The sequence below is a fragment of the Ovis aries genome, chromosome 5 (assembly GCF_016772045.2).
Source record: "Ovis aries strain OAR_USU_Benz2616 breed Rambouillet chromosome 5, ARS-UI_Ramb_v3.0, whole genome shotgun sequence".
Taxonomy (NCBI): Eukaryota; Metazoa; Chordata; class Mammalia; order Artiodactyla; family Bovidae; genus Ovis; species Ovis aries.
Window position 1 is genome coordinate 104187896 of NC_056058.1, and position 21288 is coordinate 104209183.

Here is a 21288-nt window from a genome sequence, read left to right on the forward strand (position 1 = left end):
GGATCTTCCTCTCTTCAGGATTATCTGAAATGATGATAAATTGGGGTGAAGAACTGCAAAGCAAAAAGACAGACAATTCCCACAGTGCTGCACAGGGAAAGAAAAAAAAAACAAGAAATGAGAGGAAGACAGAGAAAAACCACCACCAAAAGCAAGCCCGCACACACACTGTGTTGTACCACTCCATTAGCTGTGTCCACTCAAGAGCTTGGCTGTTTTGGTCAATTTGTTGCCTTTCAAACACTAGGAATCTCTGATCCTAAAATCAGCATGTTAAAAAGAAGAATGAGCTTAGGGAATTTCCTGATCTCAGCACTGAGCCAGTACATTAATAATTTTTACTGTAAATTTGTACTTTGAGGTGAAACTGGAAAATGACTTGGAATGAGAAGTTTTTAAGATGTGTGTGCATACAAAACATAACAGCAAGTGCAGCAAGATCTAATTAAAGTTGAGCAGTGCAGGCTGCGGACAACATTAGCCGCCCTGCCACCCGTGGAACTCAGATCCAACTCGCTTCTCCCCACAGCATGCTCCTTGGCCAAAATTCCAGTAACATACTATTTTTCACCTTGGAACACACTAATACAGCTTAAACTGCGTCATCCACAGTCCTGAAAGAGGCTTTAGAAACAATTTCATCTACCTCATTCCCCACTTGCAAAAGTTTCATTCCCCCTGTGATGGGATCCTGAGAGATTATTCATTATTATGGTCCTTTACTCCTGAGACGTAAGAAGGAACAACAAAGCGCAAAGAGACCCACTGTGTCTTTAGGGACGGTAACAGCCAGAAACGGTAGAAAATTCCACTAGTGGAGAGCACATCAAATATCTGATTAAGCTGCAGGCCAGAATTATACTTCAGTTCCGATGAAAAGGGTTTAAAATCAGTTTCAGAGTCATCTGCACTGGTGACCCGGGGCTGTTGGAGCCTCCACGGTCAGGTCCAAGGCTGAGATTGAATTTCCCCAGACAGTTCGCTACTGCAGACAATAACAGTTGCCACATTCAAGTTTCATATGTTATAACACCCTGTGATTTAGACTCAAGTTCCACTCGTGCAGCTGCCTGCCTTCGTGTGTAAATGGGAACAGAAAGTAGAGTTGAGGTCTCTAGCGCAGGGAAAACAGATCCTTTTATGTCTTAAGAGACAAGCATGTCCCACGACCTCCTGAGAACCAAGACTCCTGTATCACATTAGGCAGCCAAAACATCTACGCGATATTTAGAAAGGGTGAGTGAGCGGCCTGTCGTGGGTACTCCTCAGATCACCGGTATGAGTTGAGGTCAGTGCAAACAAAACAGAATCGGAGACAGAAAGCACCGCAAACCCTGTCTCATCTCAGCAAAAGAAAAAGAACAACTCTCGGCATGTACCTGGACAAACCCCAGCACCCAAGTCTCATTCTAAGGAGATGGTTTAAATTAACAAATGGAAGATGAGTGCATAAAAGATAGATTGAAGACCTATACAAAACAGTTGCTTTAATAGAATGATTCAATAGTATTTACAAGTCTGTTACCACTAATTATGTGTTTTTGATATGCTAACGCACTCACCCAGTACCCAGCCTGGCATATAGCAGTTATTCAATACATGTTGGTAGACTGAACAGACATTTCAAAACTACTTGTATTATAAATCCTTGAACATAGCCACATAAGAAAATGAAGTTCATTTGAGACTGAGATTCTGTCTGGTTCACCTGAGCATATATAAACAGTATCACAAATAATAAATGACTTAGTGCCTGGCGACAGACTAGGCCCTTCTAAAGACTATACTTCTCAGAGTATAATATTTGGGAATATCATTATTGTCCAGATGATATTCCTTGGAGCTCATTTTTAAATAATTTTTAAAAATTCTCATCCCATCCAAAATAATGAATGACTTAGAATGAAACCAAGCATAATTTCTAAAGAATTTATGATGATCTTGTTCAGAAAAGTGAAAGTAGAAACAAATGTGCTCACACTGTCTCCTTCTGCCCCTCTTCTACTCTCCGGCCAGATCAATGTCAATAGATTCCACATTCCATCTCAAACAACAGATGAATAGGAGATTAGCTGTTCAAGGAAACAGCTGTAAATAACTATAATCTAGTTGGTAGGATTCCCTTATGGCCCAAAAGGTTATAACAACAGGAGCCCTAAGTCTCCCAGATCAGAAATTTTAATTCCCTCCTATAGGGAAACAATAGGACATCTTCTAAAGTTCAAAACCAAGGTCATATGTATAACATTTATATATATATATATGAACTAGTAATAGAGAACCAGGATAAAGAATCTTCATCCTATCAAATCGAGGTAAGCAAAGATCCAAAGTTCTCATAACCAAATATTCCCTGAGGAAAAAGTGAGAAGGTAGCTTAACATGAATTAGCAGCCTTTGTCCTAAGAGTGACCCTCCCCCTCCCCCCGAACCATAGCAGCCTACGAAAAGGTCCAAATAAATTAGAACAACTAAAAATGAAGTAGGGCTCATTTGTTTGACCAAAACTTCTGGTTCAGACTGACATACCTAAAAAGGGAAAATATAAAAATATCAGGGTTTACTGGCACAATAATAATTTGGCTGTAAAAACATTAATTATGCACTACCATGTACCAGCCATTGGCAGGGCAATGAGAATATCAGGTGTATAATTTCCTCACTCTTGAGAGTCCCTTGGACTGCAAGGAGATCCAACCAGTCCATCCTAAAGGAGATCAGTCCTGGGTGTTCATTGGAGGGACTGATGCTGAAGGTAGAACTCCAATACTTTGGCCACATCATGCGAAGAGCTGACTCACTAGAAAAAACCCTGATGCTGGGAAAGATTGAGGGCAGGAGGAGAATGGGATGACAGAGGATGAGATGATTAGATGGCATCACTGACTCAATGGACAGGAGTTTGGGTAAACTCCAGGAGTTGGTGACGGACAGGGAGGCCTGGCGTGTTGCAGTTCATGGGGTCGAAAAGAGTCAGACACGACTGAGGGACTCAACTGAACTGAATTTCCTCACTCACGAAATGTGTACTTGCTTCTTCAGACACCTTTTCAATGAATGAGAGTGTCGCTGGAAGAGCTTGTTGCTTGATAAGAACAAAGAGGGTCCTTTGTAGGATTGGACTCACTCCTTAAGCACCTGCTCTTTGAAGGAAGTGTGGCTCAGCGGTGAAGAATCCACTTGCAATTTAGGAGACACGGGTTCGATACCTGGGTCTGGAAGATCCCCTGGAGGAGGAAATGGCAACTCATTCCAGTATTCCTGCCTGGAAAATCCCATGCACAGAGGAGCCTGGTGGGCTGCAGTCCATGGGGTTGTTAAGAGTCAGACACGACTGGGCAACTGAGCACGCACACTCTGAAGGCCAGCATGGGTCATGCTATGGCTGGAGAGCCAAGGCAGAGTGGACACAAGACGGGAAAGGGTCCGTGTGACAGGATGTCAGCACTGCCCCAGCAGGCCTGTCTGTAGCTTTGAATATAGATATGCTGACATGCTATTTCCAGTGAGCACTTTATTTGGAAGAAGAAGCTCTTATCCAGTTACAACAGTGGATGCCTTTTATTTTCATCCCTTTAACCACCAACTCTGGAAGACACCCACAGCAGACCAGATATGACAGAGGCAGGTCAAACACAGGCAGATTATCTGGTGACCTGTACGCTTCACCTACAGCTCAGAGGAGATGAAGACCCTGTTCCTAGTCACAGTTCAGAAGAGGATCCATCGTGGATCCCCTCGGTGCCCCTGGGGAACTGCTCATCCCTAGAGAAAGACCACACGCAAACACTCCCCAAGGTTCCAGTTAGCTCCAGGGGAATAGTAAGGAGACCCAGGCTGCTCTGAGAATACCAGGATGTTCTCCACAGAACCAATCAGAACCCCCTTAGGAAGGTCTACAAAACAGAACTCTGTTCTTTAGAGACCGATGAAGTGGGCAGTAAGCCAACGAAACAAGCTCGAACTTTCAAGGTGACCAGAATTCAGGAGTCACCAGATTCACCTAAACTACTTCACCTAAACTAATTTATCTGGACAGATAAATGAGTCCAAAAGAGAGAATGGTGATTCAGTCACCAAGTTAGGGTTCTGATAAATTCTAAATAACATCAGACCATATGCATAGACAGGAAAATCTGTGAATAGCATCCTTTTGTACCTTAAAATTGCAAATAAAGAAACAGAATTTTTATAATGAACTTGGGATGAATCCAACAATGGGACACCAGATCAGATATCACATATACTACCCGAGACAAGGGAAGTAACAAAGTACCAAAAAAAAGGAGGGAGAAGACTTTATTAAGTTAGTCAGTCCTTTAAAATTAAATCCTCAAGTATGGAAAAGATAATTCTCTTTCCATGCGAGAAGTTGAGACAGTGCCATAACAGAAATTATCCCTAAACATTTCAGAACTGTGGTTAGAAGTTAAGTTACATAAGAATATCTGGACGGTGATAAATTAGTGGAAGATATTATATAGTATAAAATGAAATTACATTTTGGGGACAGTTTAGCTCACTGGTCTGTTTACTACTTTGGATAGCACGGGCAAGTAAAGCTGCTCAAATGAAGACCACTATGTAAAGCAGATCACTCAAAGAGAAAAACCAAACTGACACCGAAATCCCCAACCAGCTAGTGCTGGAGTGGGTGTAGTGTTTCAGATGTGACTTCTCATACCGCTGAACTGAAAAACATCATGTTTACAATATTTTCCTTTGTTTCTGGATTCTTTCATTGACTAACGAGATTGCTCAAACTCAGGTATTTATGTTTTTATTCAATCATGCTCAATTAAGAATCAAGCCTGCCTAAATAAAACGTACTACATAAAGATCTGCAATTATGAAAATAATTGCTCACAGTCATGGTTTTTAAAGGCAGTTCATATCCAGAAATCAGGAAAAGTAAGCTAGCCTTTCCTATATGGCATGAAAGGAAAGACAATAAACAAATACATCTCCACCCCAATTAGGGTTATTGAGTAGACAACGGAAAGCTCAGACCTCCTAAATCCATCTTTGGGAAGAGGAGATTGAGATTGAGGAAGGACTTAGGACCATGAACAGAACGTAAAAGTGCCGGACACACTGCCCACGCACGCATCTAGGCTCACAAGCAGGTACCTGGTGCCACTGTATTTTAGTCATCCCTGGGGTATTTTTACTTGATGACTATTTTTTACTACCTCTCTCCCCAAAATAATTATTATCCATTAACACATACATTTTAAGTGCAGGGAGTGGTTTAAATGTGGTTTTCAATTTTATGATACAAGTCAATGGGAAAATTGCTCCAATGGCCTAGCATTTATAGAAATGCACCCATCTTAAAGGGCTTCCCTGGTGGCTCAGGTGGTAAAGCATCTGCCTGCAATGCAGGAGACCTGGGTTCAATTCCTGGGTTGGGAAGATCCCCTGGAGAAGGAAATGGCAACCCACTCCAGTATTCTTGCCTGGAGAATCCCATGGACAGAGGAGCCTGGTGGGCTACAGTCCATGGGGTCGCAAGAGTTGGGCACGACTGAGCGACTAAACCACCACCACCACCACCACCACCACTCATCTTAAAGGAACAGCCTGCTCTATAAAGCAAAGCCTCAGTTCAGAAGGGAAACCAGGAGCACTCCTTCAAACATTAGTTATTTTAAGGAAATAATTCAGGTTGAAAACTAGAGACAACTTGGTCTCCAGAAGTTTTTCAGCTTTTAAGTATGTCAATGCATTGCCAAAGAACACCACAGAGTCTCTGTTTTTGGAGTAAAGAAATGCTTTTCAGATATGTCTAGGTGTCATCTTACATGGATATAGAGGACCAGCTAGAGTCTTTCTTATGGAATCTCCCCAGACTTGTATGTCAATGTAGGCTTAATAGACACACCAAATCTCTTAGAGATTCCATTTATTTTCACCTGTATCTTTAGCAAAATATAGAGGACAAGGGAAAATAAGGGGCCATAGGGTTAGAATTGTAAGGAAATCCTAATGGCAGTCAAGAGCCACTTAAATAAGTAATACGTATGAAACAGAAAAATGTTGATTCACAGGCTTAACCAGATCAGGCATCTCCCTTCTCTGCCTGTCCCCGCTCCTCCTTTTGATGGAAAATTAGGAAAGTAGTAAAAGTGGAAGCCTCTTGGCCTCCAAAGAAACCTGCAAGTTATTTCAGGACTCTCCAAAGGCTTCTTGACCTACTTGTATGCCGGGGAGAAAAGATGGGGAGGGAAAGTGGAAGAAACAACGTGTCAGGTTCTTAGAGGCACGAAAATCAGGCATTTCCACATGAAGCTATATGTGTGACTGCGATTAGGCTCTGTGCCACCAAGACAATGTCATCACTTCTCTGTCTTTGTCGCCTACAATTTTAAGATACGACGAAGGTTCCTCTCTTCTGCAGTAGCCACTCTTTAAAGGGCAGGAAAACAACCCAGGCAGGAGATGCTGAGAGACCTGCACAGCCTCCGTGCACGACACTAACAGTCACAGGCGCTAGGATGCTCAGCCTCGGGCTGCAAACCAACTTACACAAGAGAAAAAGTGACGGAAGCCAAACAATCTGGGAGGGCCACGTGACTCGCCACGTGCAAGGATGAAACTGCAACCTCGCAATGACCTTCTCTGGCTCACACAAAAACTCCTTTAAAAATATGACTTGGCAAGAAGTTAGACAAGCCAAACCCCAGTTTGGGAAGACTATTCACATTCTACTTGCTGCTTACGTGGTCGGAATGAGTCTTCAAAACAACCAGATTTTATTTGTATTAAAAACCAGAAAACAACAGCAGCGGCCACTAGGCCTCTCAGCACGCGGCTGCAGGGTTAGAACACAGAAACGGGCCAGTCCTGGTCACGCCCACTGTGTCCTCACTCCCTGGAAGAGGATGTGCTGAGATTTCCCTTTTCTTCAAGTGATGTTCGTTGCCTATTTATCTCTGCACTGCCACTAATCTGCCTTGAAATTGGCTGATTCCACCCAAGCCATGTTCACAAGGAAGCGAGCTTCATCAGGCCATCCTTGTTCATAGACCAGTTTATGCTCTATAGCCGAGAGATTACTAAAAACTATATATGACGTGCATACACTTTAAAATGACTTAACTTGGGGACGATAACTGTATCATATCTGCATTTCACTGCTTGTGTTGTAGAAAGGGGCAAGCTAGCATTACAAACCTGAATGAAAATTTTTCCTAAATATATTATCTTCATAAGAAACATTTAGCAACTGTTAGTGCCCAGGAGACAAAGGCTGAGAGGAAAAGAAATGTGCTCAATAGAATGTAGAGAGGGGTGGGGAGAGAGAGAGGAGAAAGAGCCTCATTTAAATGATCAAGCTGAGCATTAACCACAAGGAGAGAAAAACAAATGTTCTATGTTTTGCACAAACATCAATCACGTCTAGTAATTCAGCTGATTCTTCTCACTGAACAGGTGCTCCGGCTGCAGTGCAGAGTGGAGCCTGTGCACACCACTCCAGCTCCTGTGCAAGGTACCGGAGGTCCTCAGCTCGCTCGGGAAAAGGCTTCAGCACTCGACCCTGCTGACAGTCTGCCCCGAGCCCCGCCCGGTGTGTGGCATCCTGAGAGTGAAACTTAGTCTGCGGATGGCCAGCAGACTGGCCACTTCAAGAGGCTGCAAATTTGGAGCAAAGAGAATAAACTCAAAGAGAAATTATGCAGATAGTCATGGATTTAGGCACCTGAAGCCAACTGAATTATGCCTGACAAGGAGGAGCAGGATGAATGAACTAAGTCTACAGAGAGCCACAAGCTAAATATAAGCAACAGATTTAACTTTCTCAGAGACTAAGTCCCAAACTGCTGAAAGGACCAGAATCAGTCCTTTAATTCCCAGATCTCCTTTTATTCAGATTGCAAAAAGCAAAGTGACTGGAATACCTAAAACAAGGAGGAGGGAAGAGATATAATCAAGGGCTCTGCTAATATCCAATTGAGTTAAGGAGGCGCCAAAGAATGAAAACTAATTATAAACACACACACACACACACACACACATACATGTCAGTAAAGAGAATGAGTACTCTTTTCCATAGTAAATATTTAAAAACTGTGGAATGAAGCTCAACTCGATGAGGTTTCCTCTGCAAAGAAGTATATCTCCCAAATGGGACTTGAGAAGGAGGCAATTTGCCTCTTCGTTATTTTATCACCATTGTTTGTTTTGGTTTGTTTTTTAAGTCCAGAAGACATCATGTTTTAACACTTTTTGTTTACTTTCTCCCTTGGTTAGTGATACTGATCCCCAGAGAGGAGAGGGGTTTCTGTGGAAGCAATCATCTTAGGCACTAAAGCATCTGTTTGCTTGAGTGTTCCCCCTTGCTAAGTCAACTTAAATGACTTGGGTTGTTCTCTTTTTGCTTACACTTTTGATTTCCTAAATTTTCCCCCCTATAAACCTTGCAAGGAAAAGAATTCCTTCATGCTCCTGCCTTCTCTTGACAACGGACTGCTATATCACCTTGTCTTACGTATATGACCGCATTTATATGGGATTAGAGACCACAGCTACGCATCCTCCATGCCCTGGCTCCAAGGGTGCCTCTGCCCATAGCCAGTTACACACCTCAGATTACGAGGTGGCCCAGAAATGCATTAATGAGTGCTAACTTTGAGCCTTATTAGAGACAGTCATCTTGGATAGACAAACCAGGCTTCTTTACCTTGGTGGTTTCCTCACCTGTACACCAAGAATGCCGTCTATCAAAGCGCTTAAGAGGATGAATGTCAATGACTGAGGAAAACAGTCCAGAGTTCCACAAAAATTGCTGAAGAAACAGGCTTAGCTCAGCTCTCTTTCGGTGGTAGTTCCTTCCTATACTCTAGCCTCTGCCCTCCAAACCACAACCCTAGGAAGAATAACATTCTTGAAATACTTCCAAACGAGTTCCATCCAGAGGGAGCGGAATTTATAGCTCTGTGTCAAAGGTCAGTGATCTGGGATCTCTAGTCACCGGCATGAATCTATCTTAAACGTAAACGGCAGGCATCACACCGAAGGCAAGATTCCCACGTGCTCCAGAGCCATGGGCCTGGACCAAGCCCACCGCAACCACAGCTGCGTTCAGAAGTTGTGTTGAGAAATAATGTGACCAGAACTCATTGAGATAGTCACTCAGATAGTTTACATGCCCATATTTATGAGCATTTTTCACACCAATAAGCACAGACGCTTGTAACCAGTTTGGGTCTTCATGTAAAAATTTTAACAGTTGTGTGGGTGGGTCAAGAGGGGAGTTTATGTGTGAAATGAATCTATCATTGTACATATTTTATTACCATCTGCTGTTTCAATGAGTTTTAATTACTTAACATGCAATTCTCAGTGCTGAGAATATATTTAAAACTAAGCTACCCCACTCAAGTAGTTTCCACATACTGGGGGCTGGGTAGGGTGCAGGGAACAGAGCCACAAAACGTCAGAGGTCACAAAAATTCTCAGCCTGCACACAAGGTTTACTTGGCCGGCACAGGATTTTTTTTAAAAAAACAAGACTTAAAGTCAGTGTTGAATTGACCTAAAAATCGAGATTATTAGTTTGTCATAAAAATATGTTAACATCTGGCAACACTATCATATTAATATTCATGTCTAGCCACAGAGCTGAACAGCAGTTGCCCTGTGAAGTAGAGCCTGCTCTCTCCAGATGACCACAGTCACACTTCTTTCCACAACACACCATCTTCCTCACTTATTTGTGTAACCCTCTTGGCCTTTATTGGCAATTGAGTTTGAGACACCTGGGAGAGCTCAAAGAGCTTAACACCTGTTAAGATCTCCTGAATGCATCAATGAAGGATCAAACTTTACAAAAAAATCAGAGTAGACAGACAAGACCAACATAAATTCCAGCCTATTTCTCAAAGCAGTTACTTTTACTACTGTTAATAGACATAGTAAATGCTGGCTTCCAACATTTAAAAAATGATTCGTGCATTACTTTGCCGACTAAAGTCCATCTAGTCAAGGCTATGGTTTTTCCAGTGGTGATGTATGGATGTGAGAGTTGGACTGTGAAGAAGGCTGAGTGCCGAAGAATTGATGCTTTTGAACTGTGGTGTTGGAGAAGACTCTTGAGAGTCCCTTGGAATGCAAGGAGATCAACCCTGGGATTTCTTTGGAAGGAATGATGCTGAAGCTGAAACTCCAGTACTTTGGCCACCTCATGTGAAGAGTTGACTCACTGGAAAAGACTGTGATGCTGGGAGGGATTGGGGACAGGAGGAGAAGGGGACAACCAAGGATGAGATAGCTGGATGGCATCACTGACTCGATGAACGTGAGTCTGAGTGGACTCCGGGAGATGGTGATGGACAGGGAGGCCTGGTGTGCTGCGATTCATGGGGTCGCAAAGAGTCGGACACGACTGAGTGACTGAACTGAACTGAGAGAGACCTTCAATTATACAAAACCTTCACTAAGTCACAGCACACACTCAGTACACAAATCTGACCAAGAAGTCAATGAATGAATGTAAACCCAGCCCCTGTTTTTGAGCAAAGCTAAGCCAAATAATGTATGGTCATTTGTAACACAGATTTTAAACACTCTGTGAATTCTCTCATTTTTTTTAAACTAGAAAATCTGACCACACACAAAGAATTATTTAAAATGGACCTTGAATACAGGAAATGAGGCAAACCAATGATATGATTTCTTATATATGGCTTTAAACTCTAAATTCCTTGGAGGTCAGGGGACCCCCTCTCACAATACTCCTACCAAAAAGCTCTAGAGACAGAAAGCCTGTAGAAGGGAAGGACCTCAGAGAGGAGACAGGGCCTTTTCAATGCAGACCCATGAGCATAGGCGAACAGTAGGTGCTGAGAAGCAGTCTACAGCTAGGGAGGTGAAGGGACATCTCCGGCTGTGATGAAACCATCAGGCTTTCTAATGCCTCCACCAAAACCAGCCAGGGAGCCCTCTGCCATTTTTCCTGGGAGTGAGTTCAGCCTATAAGCCACAGTGCAGACGGGAATAAACCGAGCTTCTTTGACTCATTTTTCTGAGTAGCCACAAGAAAAAGCATCAGTGAAGCAAAATCTGTTAATGTTTCACGAAACCAGCAGTGAAAAATATGACAAGGGAAGTGGGGAACTGACCCCCAGAAGAAGCTGTAGCATGTGGTACGCTCAGGCCCCTTATTAGCAGCTTCTGTGCAAATTCCTTGCTGTCCGAGGATGTACACTGGCACCAAGTTTGAAAGAGCTCTGAGAGCAGCTGAGGGACCCTGACTGGGGCAAGAGATGCATCAGATGTATCTACACAACACTGCCTGCTGTCAATCATCCATCCGCGACTGTCAACGCAAGGCCAGACTGTTCTAGAAGGCTGCGCCTCTTCCTAGCCGAGAACCAGACTTCAGCATTGAGCCATTCGGTGGCTGTGCATCAGGAGAACACGTCTGTTCCCTCTGGAAGCAGGGATTTCCAGCCAGTCTGCTCGATGACAAGTGGTCGAGAAGGCTGAGACTTCAGTGGGGAAACTGCTTGGCCTCTGACTCAAACCCACTTACTCTGCAGTTGTAAGGCACGCCCACTTACTCAGACAGCTGGTCAACCTTCGCAGCCAACCGCTCCTGTTTAGGCTGCATATTAGAATCCCCTGGAGAGACAGGAAACCCACCACCACTCTGGCCTCACCTGACGCCTGTCACAGTGGACTCTCCAAGGGTGGGGTCCCAGCACGCTCTCCACAGCCCCAAGGGGATTCTAAACGTGCAGCCGGTGTTGAGAACCACAGATCTAAGAGACGTAAATGGGAAAAAAAGAAACAGAACCGAAAAGACCATGCTGAGTGAAAGGCAGGCTGCTGCTGTGAAAGGACCCCCTCCTCATCAAGTAATTACACACTTACCCTAGGTCTCCCAGGACAGCTCGTGGCTAATCCCTCTCCTGGCCCAGCCAGCACCCTCTTTCTACCGGAATATCCTTTAGTTGATTATAATCTAGTGTTTTTTTTTTTTAAGTAAAGCTACTAAACTAGAATTATATTCTGCCTAGTAGAGAAGCCCTTCTTTCTTTTTTAAAAAAAGGTTATTCGTTTAGTAAAAAAGGATCAGGCAGAACAAGGTATGCGCTTGTGCTTTCACTGCTTTTCATGACTAGCCCTTGGAAAAATTAAACTGGAATGGAAAAAGGGCGTCTTGTTTCAAATCATATGGGAAGCTTGGACACACCTGCCTTGTTGCGACAACCTGCTTCACCTGTACTGGAAATGACAGCGTTTGTGGTAGTGCGGACGATCGTTAGGATCTTTTTATCAAAGACCAACTTGGAAGGTCAGGTGGATTTTAAAGATTATGCGTACTGACACTCATTTGTCGTTACCTTCTAAACCATGAGATTGGACGAGTCGGCAGCGCTACCCCAGGCTGATAATGAGGGGTGGGCCGGGGAAGGCAGGGGCCCAGAAAGGCAAGGGAAGCGGGAAGGTAGGCGAGGGCAGGAGGGGAGAGGGGGAGAGAGCAAAAAGGAAAAAATGAGCTCGGTGACTGCAGGGTGTGACGGCGCAGGGTTTGCATAACCGTGCCAGGGGCCGTCATCACCACCATCCCCGGGCCAAACCCTTCCACAGAGGCTCAGAGATTGAACTTTTTTCAAAAGCTAATTTTTTTTTTACAGCAAAACCCCAGTTAATAAAATGTTCCAGTAATCCCCTATCATCAAATTTTACTCCATTTGTGGCATGGAACTTCATTTATTCATATTTTTAGCTACACAGTCAGGCCTGCTAGCTTCCAGCCAGCCCCCTCGCCCGGCGCCCCCCAGACGTGCCCTGTTGGGGGCCGCAGGCAACGGGACCCCCGGGCTCTGCTGCAGATGCCGAAGCGCCCCGCTTGAAAGGAGGAGAACACAAAGGAACGGGCCACGAATCGGATTCCCACACGCAGACGGCACTGGGGGCTCTCCCTGGCTCGCTTTCGTGACCTGGATGCCAAAGGAGACTCGGGCCGGACAGCGGCTGCGTGGGAGCGCCCTTGCTTTCAGTACTGTATCTTGTATCATATAGTTTAATTTGCGTGATCTGCGGTGGGTGGATGGATGACAAGAAGCAGCGAAGCGGAATCCAAGAAAACATGGAAAAAGAAGGAAGTGGAGTTACCCGTCCCCACTCTAGTAACCAAAGAAGTACATTATAAAAACCAAGATTGAACCTTTGGTTTAAAAAAAAAATTTTTTTAACTTTGATTACACAGTTGGATTGGTTTTTGAATATGGTAATAAGTATAACCTTTAGAGTGGAAGGCCAGATGAGCAGATGGAACCTCATTAAGAGTGAAAAACTATTAATCTTCCTAAGAGGAAGAGAAGTCAGTCATTCTTTACAAAGGAATTTCTCTGTACAGTGTAATAAAAGGCAGAACTCACTACACAACCGGGGGCTCATTATGAAATGGATATGTCTGATCAAAGCCTGGACCAGACCCTAATAATCAAAATCACCTCACTCTATCATAAAAAGCTTAACTATACCATTAACACGAAGATCAGCTGTTATGTATCGCCATGTACCCTTTTAAACTCATCATTCAATAAATACCCTGTACAGGAAAAGCAGCGGTAACTCATTCTGGGGAAGACGCACAGGGAAAATAAAATTACTTTACTATGAACTCCACTCTCTCCAAAACTGTAACACTTATTCAGAGCAGGACTCACTTCTGAGCACCCTAGCCCCCGCAATGCCACAAGGCACACCACGCCCCTCAGCGTGGACACTAAGCACCGGGATCAAAAGCGTAAGATTCTGGACAAGACGACCAAAATGTGCGTCCCAGCCTTGCCCCTGCTAGCTGAGTGTATTGTGCGCAAGACGATTATGCCTTCCAACCCTCAATTCCCTAGTATCTAAAATGAGGATACACTATACCCCATAAGCGTTACTTACCAAGAGAAAACGGCACATCAACCTGAAAAAGTGAAAGTCGGGGAAAGGGCACTTATACTTCCAGGTGGAAGCAAGCAAAAAGACTTAGACTGCCGGCAGGGGATCGTCACAAGACTCCAGCTGCTTATTTTTCTTAAGTTGTCTAGGCAAAAATATTTCCTGCTTTCTACTTCTGCTTCTCAAATCAAGACTGAGAAATAAAATTCAAGGGTAAGAAGTAAAGCTACGATTTTATTAATACTTAAAAACTATCTTGTTAGAAGAAAACATGATTTTCCTAGTAGAAAGTGATAACAGATGTCTTTCCTTTTTCTTTTATTAACTTATCAATAATAATTTTGATCATCTGGAAGACAGCCCAATCTCTGGCATCAAAGCATTCGGAAAGTTACTCAACTTGTAAAACTGAAATTTCTCCAACTGCCAGCAACAGGATATATGTAACTAGCAGGTTATGTCCACACCACACCACCCTCCCCTGTCCGGAGTGGACAAGAGAAAATACTGAGGACTCTACTGTTGTCGCCACTGAGATTCTATATATTGAGAAAACCAGAACAAAGTCAGTCTTAAAGTGAAATCTCACTGGCACTTCACTAAGACAGATCAATCAAAAACTGGATCAGTGACAGCAAGACTCCAAGACCCCAGATCTGGCTCTGCCACTTATTAATTCAATGGCCTTGAGTACGTTATTTAACTGCTCCAAGCTTACTTTGTCACCTGTAAATTAAGACTGATAACACTTCTTAAACTGCTGCAGTGATTAAATGAAATACAGCTGAACAGCCAGACACATTAAAACAAAAAAACTGTTTTAGAAGATAGCTCATTATTATAAAATTTGATTTAATATATTTTTTAAACACCCACCAAAAAACTTTATATAGTAAGGGGAATGAATGCTACTATTTTAATCCTTTTAACGCCTAACATTAACTATCAAAGTGAAATCATACCCTGTATAATGTATATACACACACATAGCATAAGGTATACGGGAGGAGACAAAGACAGTGTATACACACAGCCTTGTCTTGGTCAAATTTGGTTTTCTATCAGACAGCCTAACAAATTCCAATGTAAGCTTCAACCCAGCCAACATTACTTGGAAATGGATTCATCTTCTGCAAAATTATTTCCTTCCACTGGCACTGACCCATCACCACAAACATCATTTAGGGTTTTTTTCAGAGCGCTGAATTAGTAGCTGGATGCAAGAGCTGAGGAACATCTTGAAACCCAGCCATATTGTATCACACAGAATATAGCTTGGAAAAATATGACTTTTCACAAACAAAAAACTTGGCTAGAGAAGAGGGGAAGGGAAGATTAAAACAAAATACCTCCAAGTAAAAAGTGTAGAAAAGGAATTGAAACAAAAACACTGAGAATTAGGTGTACTCAAGTCTTGGGCATTGTTGCTGCTTCCAGGAGATGCATTTCGAATATAACAAGATGAATTTCAACAGACCATGAACCGGAGATTTTCAACATGATAAAGGGGAAGAGATATATATTCAATTTTTACAAGCACTGAGTGAGCAGAAAACTGAAAATTCTTCAGCTGCTGATAATGTGCTGATAGAAGTGCATCCCCCAACAGAATTCCTAATGAACTGCCAGGAAAAAAAAAAAAAAGAGAGAGAGAGAGAGAGAAGTATTCAACAAACTAGAGAGAACAAACAATCACAGGACGGTAATGTAGATCTCTTAACAGCTTCCAGAGTCATTTTCCTATTTTTGAATAAGAAAATCTTTAAAGATCATTTGAACAATTTTTTTAGCCATTTCTAATAACCCTTGAGAGTCTTCAAAGACAAGAGAAACTCAAAAAGTGATGCACGTAGAGCATCTACCATTTCCGCTATGGAATGAGATCCTTGCAAACCCCGTGTGGGCGTTCCCCAGGCCTCACCACCATGCACCTCTCGGTAACACAGAGGGAAGACACGGGGCTTGTACTCACTCACATTTTACAGATGAGATTCCCCTGTAAAGTACTTAGCTCAGAGGAGCTGAGTAACTTCCCTTACCTGCGTCTTGCCCTGCTCTCTGCCTCATTTTTAACATCTTATCCATAGTGACTGGCTCTAACACCAAACTGAGTGGGATACTAAATACTCCAAAAGGACAGATGGTAAGCAGTAAACTGAATTTATCCATGAATAGAGGAAATTACATTCTGGGAAAACTAGTTATGCTTAAATATAGAAATAGCAAGATTCATAATGGCCCACAGACTCTTTGTATGATGAGGAATACAAGGAAAATGAAAAACCAGAGAATAAAACAGAATTATTCACTTGAGAAGGTTACAGCCTTTCCTTTGGGAGGCTATGAATTACAAATGCCCCCACAAAGCAACTTCTGAAACCATGAATACCTAGACAGCAACATATAAAAGGCCTATAACAGTGAGAATTCAGAGTCAGAGTTAGGAACCCTCCCTGGCCAGTCTATTATGACACTAATTTGTTGCTCATCCAGTTACATTTAAATTCTCAGTTCTTAAGCTGTAATATAACACTTTTCATTCCTTTTCTCTAAAGTAGCCAATAATCTAATTAAAATTTTAATATTTCATTGCATGGTAAACTACCACAAAGTTTAACTCTTTAACTCCTATGCATGTAGAAAGCTTACATTCACTGTCTTTTAGCTCAATTCTCTGACTTAAAGGTGCCCAAAGAATTAGGCATCAATTAGGTTCAAATGAAACACCAGAACTCTGGACTGGGGGCATCCTGAAGTTCAAGACATTGTTTCTCTATTTAGTAAGTATTGTGGATATATTAAAGCAGATTTAAAAAAATCATGTTTACTCAAGTTTTATAGTGGCTTATAAGGTCTACAAGGAAATGGGCAAGGAAACAGGATAAAGTTCTGTAGGCACACATCTGAAATATGTACACAAGGTTTCATATATGACAGCATGGCTTACATAGAAAATTACTGCCAGCAACCCAAGGGCCCACCACTAGGGACCACCTAAATAAATTATAGCACATCCACACAGTAAAATGAAGTTGTAAAGAATTATGAGCAAGCTTTCTGTGTACTGATATGGAATTTTCATATTTAAATCTCCAATTTAAAAAGCAAGGTACGGAACAGAGGATATAATAAGCTCTGAGTATAATATGCTTTGAGGAAGAAAGAAGGGATTATAAAAATATATATTTGGATGTGCTTGTATTTGTACAAAAATGGAACACTCAAAACTCTAATAAAAGAGGTTCTCTCTACAGAGGATAGCGGGGACCAGGCGGAGAGAGGCAAGGGTGGAAGGCAAACAATATGTTTCTTTTAATATTGGGTTGATTTTTAACCTCACGAATGCATTAACTCAAAATGTAAAATGTAAAATCAAGTAGAAGTTCTACAGACAACAGAAATTGATAGGGAATTTTTAATCATACAGTAATTATAAGGACTTTCCTGGTGGCTCAGATGGTAAAGAATCTGCCTGCAATGCAGGAGACCTGGTTGTTTGATCTCTGGGTCCATAAAAGACCCTGGAGATAGGAATAGCTACCCACTCCAGTATTCTCACCTGGAGAATTCTGTGGACAGAAGAGCCTGGCAGGCCACCGTCCTAAGTATCACTGCAGTCTAGAAAGACTTATCATCAAACACTGAATGCAAAGCAGCTACCTATAGAGCACGTGATAAAACTTTGGCGATCTGCTGAGGCAAAAAGAGTGATTGCCAGTGTATGGTTCCAGGAAAATCTTCCTGTAGGGAGCTTGCTGTAAAGACTCCAACGAGAGCTCTCGTTTTCAAAATGCATCTCCTAGGGCGTGCCTTACAGACATGCAGTAGCAGCAGCCTCGAGGAACACGCCTGGAAAACCCTGAGTGTCCGCTAGAGCCCAAAGCAGCAGCTTCCCCTGAGGACTCTCCCCAGTCGCCTGAATAGCCTCCACACTTGCAAAAGGAACTATGAAGTCATCAACCGATGATGACTACACCACCGCCCAGAACGGCGGAAGAGGCTGGGCGCTGGCCCCTCGTGATGTCGTCGGGGTGATGAGTCTGAGCCGCCAGCGTTGGCCGGGGCTCCTCGCAGGCTACTTCCCAAAGGAAGTCAACCTGCAGCGAAGGTGACCAAAGGGAACTGAAGGCCCAGCTGACAAGACACGAGCTGCAGGAGGTTCCCCAGGGCTGCCAAAGAGACAGAAGGCGGCGGAGAGCCGAAATGCGGGCAGCTGGGACGGCGGGCGGCGAGGGGAGACGGACGTAAAGCGCATCCGCAGGATGGTCAGCCGGCTACAGGGCGTCAGGACCCGGGAGAGGGACGCCCGGCCTCGGATGAAGACCGCGTCCTAATACTGGAGCCCGAAGGCCAACCGTCAGCGGAAGGTAATCAGCTCAGGTACTGAAAGTGTTTCCCTCTTAATACCCAGACCTAAAGTATGCTTAGCCCTGGTATTCCATCTTAAATTTGGACCCTACCACTCACAGAGCTGCAGACAGTCAAGACGAGAGATCCAGATAGGATGACAGTGATCCAGATAGGGAGAGACCCAGAAGACTTAAGAGGATTAGAATCCCTTTGTCCACAAGAGTGAGAGCTGAAAAACGTGATGATCCAGTTCTTCTTACCCCCAAACCTGGGATATGAGACCCTAAAGCAAGCAGTCTGCGAACTCAGAGAACTCATTAACCCAGCAGCGGCTCATGCTCAGTCTCAAGGTGACTCCTAAAGAGGAGTTCAGATGGTTTCACGGTCAAGACATTCACGATGCATCGTCTCTAGAAATAAGCACCACTGGTATTACATGCCAAGGGAAGGAAGCTTCGTCCACAATCTTTTGGCCCTGTTGGCAAGCAAAGAAACTCATAATACAGCCCTACCTCAATCTCAGCTTAGGTCCACTGACAAGACCAACAGTGGGGAAATCTCAAAGGAAAAGAATGTGAACCTCAAAGCATAACCCGAGAGATGCTCCAGGGAACTCACCACCAGTCTCTGCTCACCGTGCCCTGGGCTACACCCTCTTCTCAGGACTGTGAGTAAACGGCCATTCTGAAAAATCACCCTAAACAGATCAAGGGTACAAATGTAAACAAGGTTAAGAAATCTGTGTGATTCCATCTCAGGAGGATGGCAGAATGATAGGGGAAACCTCTCAGCTGATTGAGAGGGTAAGGCAATGATCTCTTTCAAGAAGAGTTCATACATTTGAAACACAGAAGGACTGAGGGACACTGATATTAAGGACATTGCCTACGGGTGAGAGTGTGGATTGAGCCTGTACTAGTCACTAGACACTGCCAGGCACTCTACGTTCTTTAACCCATATTTTCACACTTTCTCCTTTTACTTTTGATTAATACCTTTACTGAAACAAAAAGCGGAAAGAAAAAAATCTAGACTAACCTGTGGGGGTAACCTGGAGCCCTGACAACGTGACTGCACGCCGATGACTCAAGACAGCAAACTGCATGCCAAAATACTCATTAAACACAGAAGATGTTTTCTCAAAAAGCTATGTTTTTGGATGGAGCTAATTCACAGCTTTCCAGGAACTAATTATTTTTTCCCTTTCTAGCCTTAATGCATATATTTAAATTTTCCTTAATTTACTGAATACTTCCAATGAGCATTACTCTGAATCTAACACTCCAGTTAATCTTGGGAAAGAGACATGAGAGCTCACCAGAAGCAAAGAAGGAATGGGAATTTATGATCACTGGGGAAACGTGCGCTTTATTAATGGAATTCCGAGTAAAGACACATTCAGTATGAGTAGCCCTTTCACAGTCTCCATTTAACACAGGAGTTAAATTGGGAAAATCGACAGACACTCGTCCCTTGACTCTCGAAAACCCAGCCTTTTATAAAATGTCTGTCAGTCCTAATACTGTGAAGGGGCCAGGGGGCAGGGTTGGGCCTTCCTTACATTTAAACAGGCCTGTTAATGTATGTGGATGTGTAGTCCCAATAAATAACCCTTCTAAGAAGGAAGAAAAAAAAAAAGGAAGACACTACTATTGGGTAAAGACAGAAATCAGAGCCTGTTAACTGCTTTTAGAAGGGAAAGTGGAATTGCTTCTTGTTTGGGGGTGAAACTTTCATCAGCAAACAGAACATCAGGAACAAAGCAAAGCAGCGTTCAAGCAAAATGAACACGGCAAGTCCAAAGCCCACGTGCTTTATGGAACCGGAAGGGGGGGCGGGGTCAAACCCTCCCGGGCCCACCCCACGTCCCACAGGCTGGAGACACGAGTAATAACCTGAGTTAATTACAAGGAAATTCTTACCTGGATTCACCCTGAAATCCTTATACTACTCCTGGGTTATAAAGGGAGGAAGGAAAGAAAAACCAATTTGGGATTTTGGAAGTCAGAGCAAGTTCTTGGTGGTTTAAAAGCGGCAGAGGAGAAGAGAAACTATGAAGAGGGAGCAAAAAAGAAAAGAAAAATACTAATTAGAGGAGCACAGAGGCTGTGGGCTCTGGGATAAAAAGCCCTCGACACTGGCAAGAGGCAGGAGAACCAGCCATCTGGGAAATATCATAAAGAGTCAGGCTAAACCTACAAGACCTCAAAGGCTCCGGAGCGCATTCCAGTATTACCAAAGAGTTCAGTAACTGGTGTTCTTAATGAGGGTCCTGGTTCATTGAGAAAACGCACCATCCTCTACCGGGCCCCGTCTGGCAATGACTGTGACATTTTAGAACCATTTGCAATGAGAGCAGTTATAACTGTTTCATTGTTTAAAGGATTAAGCAGATTTAGGCCGAACTCCTCCTTTCTGAACACCCTAGACGGATTAGTTAGTAGAGGAAGGTTGTAGTTTCAGATATATCAACGTGGAACATTATTGCTTCTAGTGGAACTGAACCAAGCCCCGCCCCCCTCGCCACCCCCAACTCATCCTATTCCATTTTTAGCTTAGAAAGGAAAGGATACACAGAGTTAATTACGATTCTTCCAGCAAATATCATGGCAATGTTTATCCCTTCCCTTCAAATAAATTCACAGGCTTTTTTAAGTGACAGGCTAAATCACCGTCTCTGTACGTGAGGATTTACATGTAGCGGAGGTCCGCAGGCCGTATCTCGGGAGCAGAACGGGCCCGTTCTGCGTGATGTGTACTATCCAAGGGAGAGGTGCCATCTCAGTCACTTTCTTCCATAAAACGCAGCTGCGTAACTTCGATTACTGCTGTGACTCACTTCCTAACCACTGGCCTCCAACAACATCCAAAATATTCAATCACCAAATCTGTCGTCAGTGTTTCTGTGCAGGCGTCCCATGCTTGGGAATCTGCGTTTGGTAACTACAAGCACACTATAGACAGCATCCTTGGTGTCTCACCACTCTACCCGTGCGTGAGGAGCTGTGACTTACATTAGCAAGTGAAAAC

At 43.4% G+C, this 21288-nt stretch overlaps 1 protein-coding gene and 1 long non-coding RNA gene across 3 annotated transcripts in view; one reads left to right on the forward strand and one right to left on the reverse strand.

Moving 5' to 3' along the window:
- EFNA5 (ephrin A5) overlaps positions 1 to 21288 on the reverse strand; it is a 292897-nt gene that overhangs the window by 206128 nt on the left and 65481 nt on the right. The window lies entirely within an intron of this gene.
- The window catches only part of LOC132659849 (uncharacterized), an 87511-nt gene that overhangs the window by 8070 nt on the left and 58153 nt on the right, over positions 1 to 21288 (forward strand). Inside the window, exon 2 of the long non-coding RNA XR_009600754.1 lies at positions 1 to 21288. This exon is cut by the window's right edge and continues 58153 nt beyond it. This is a non-coding gene — a long non-coding RNA (uncharacterized LOC132659849).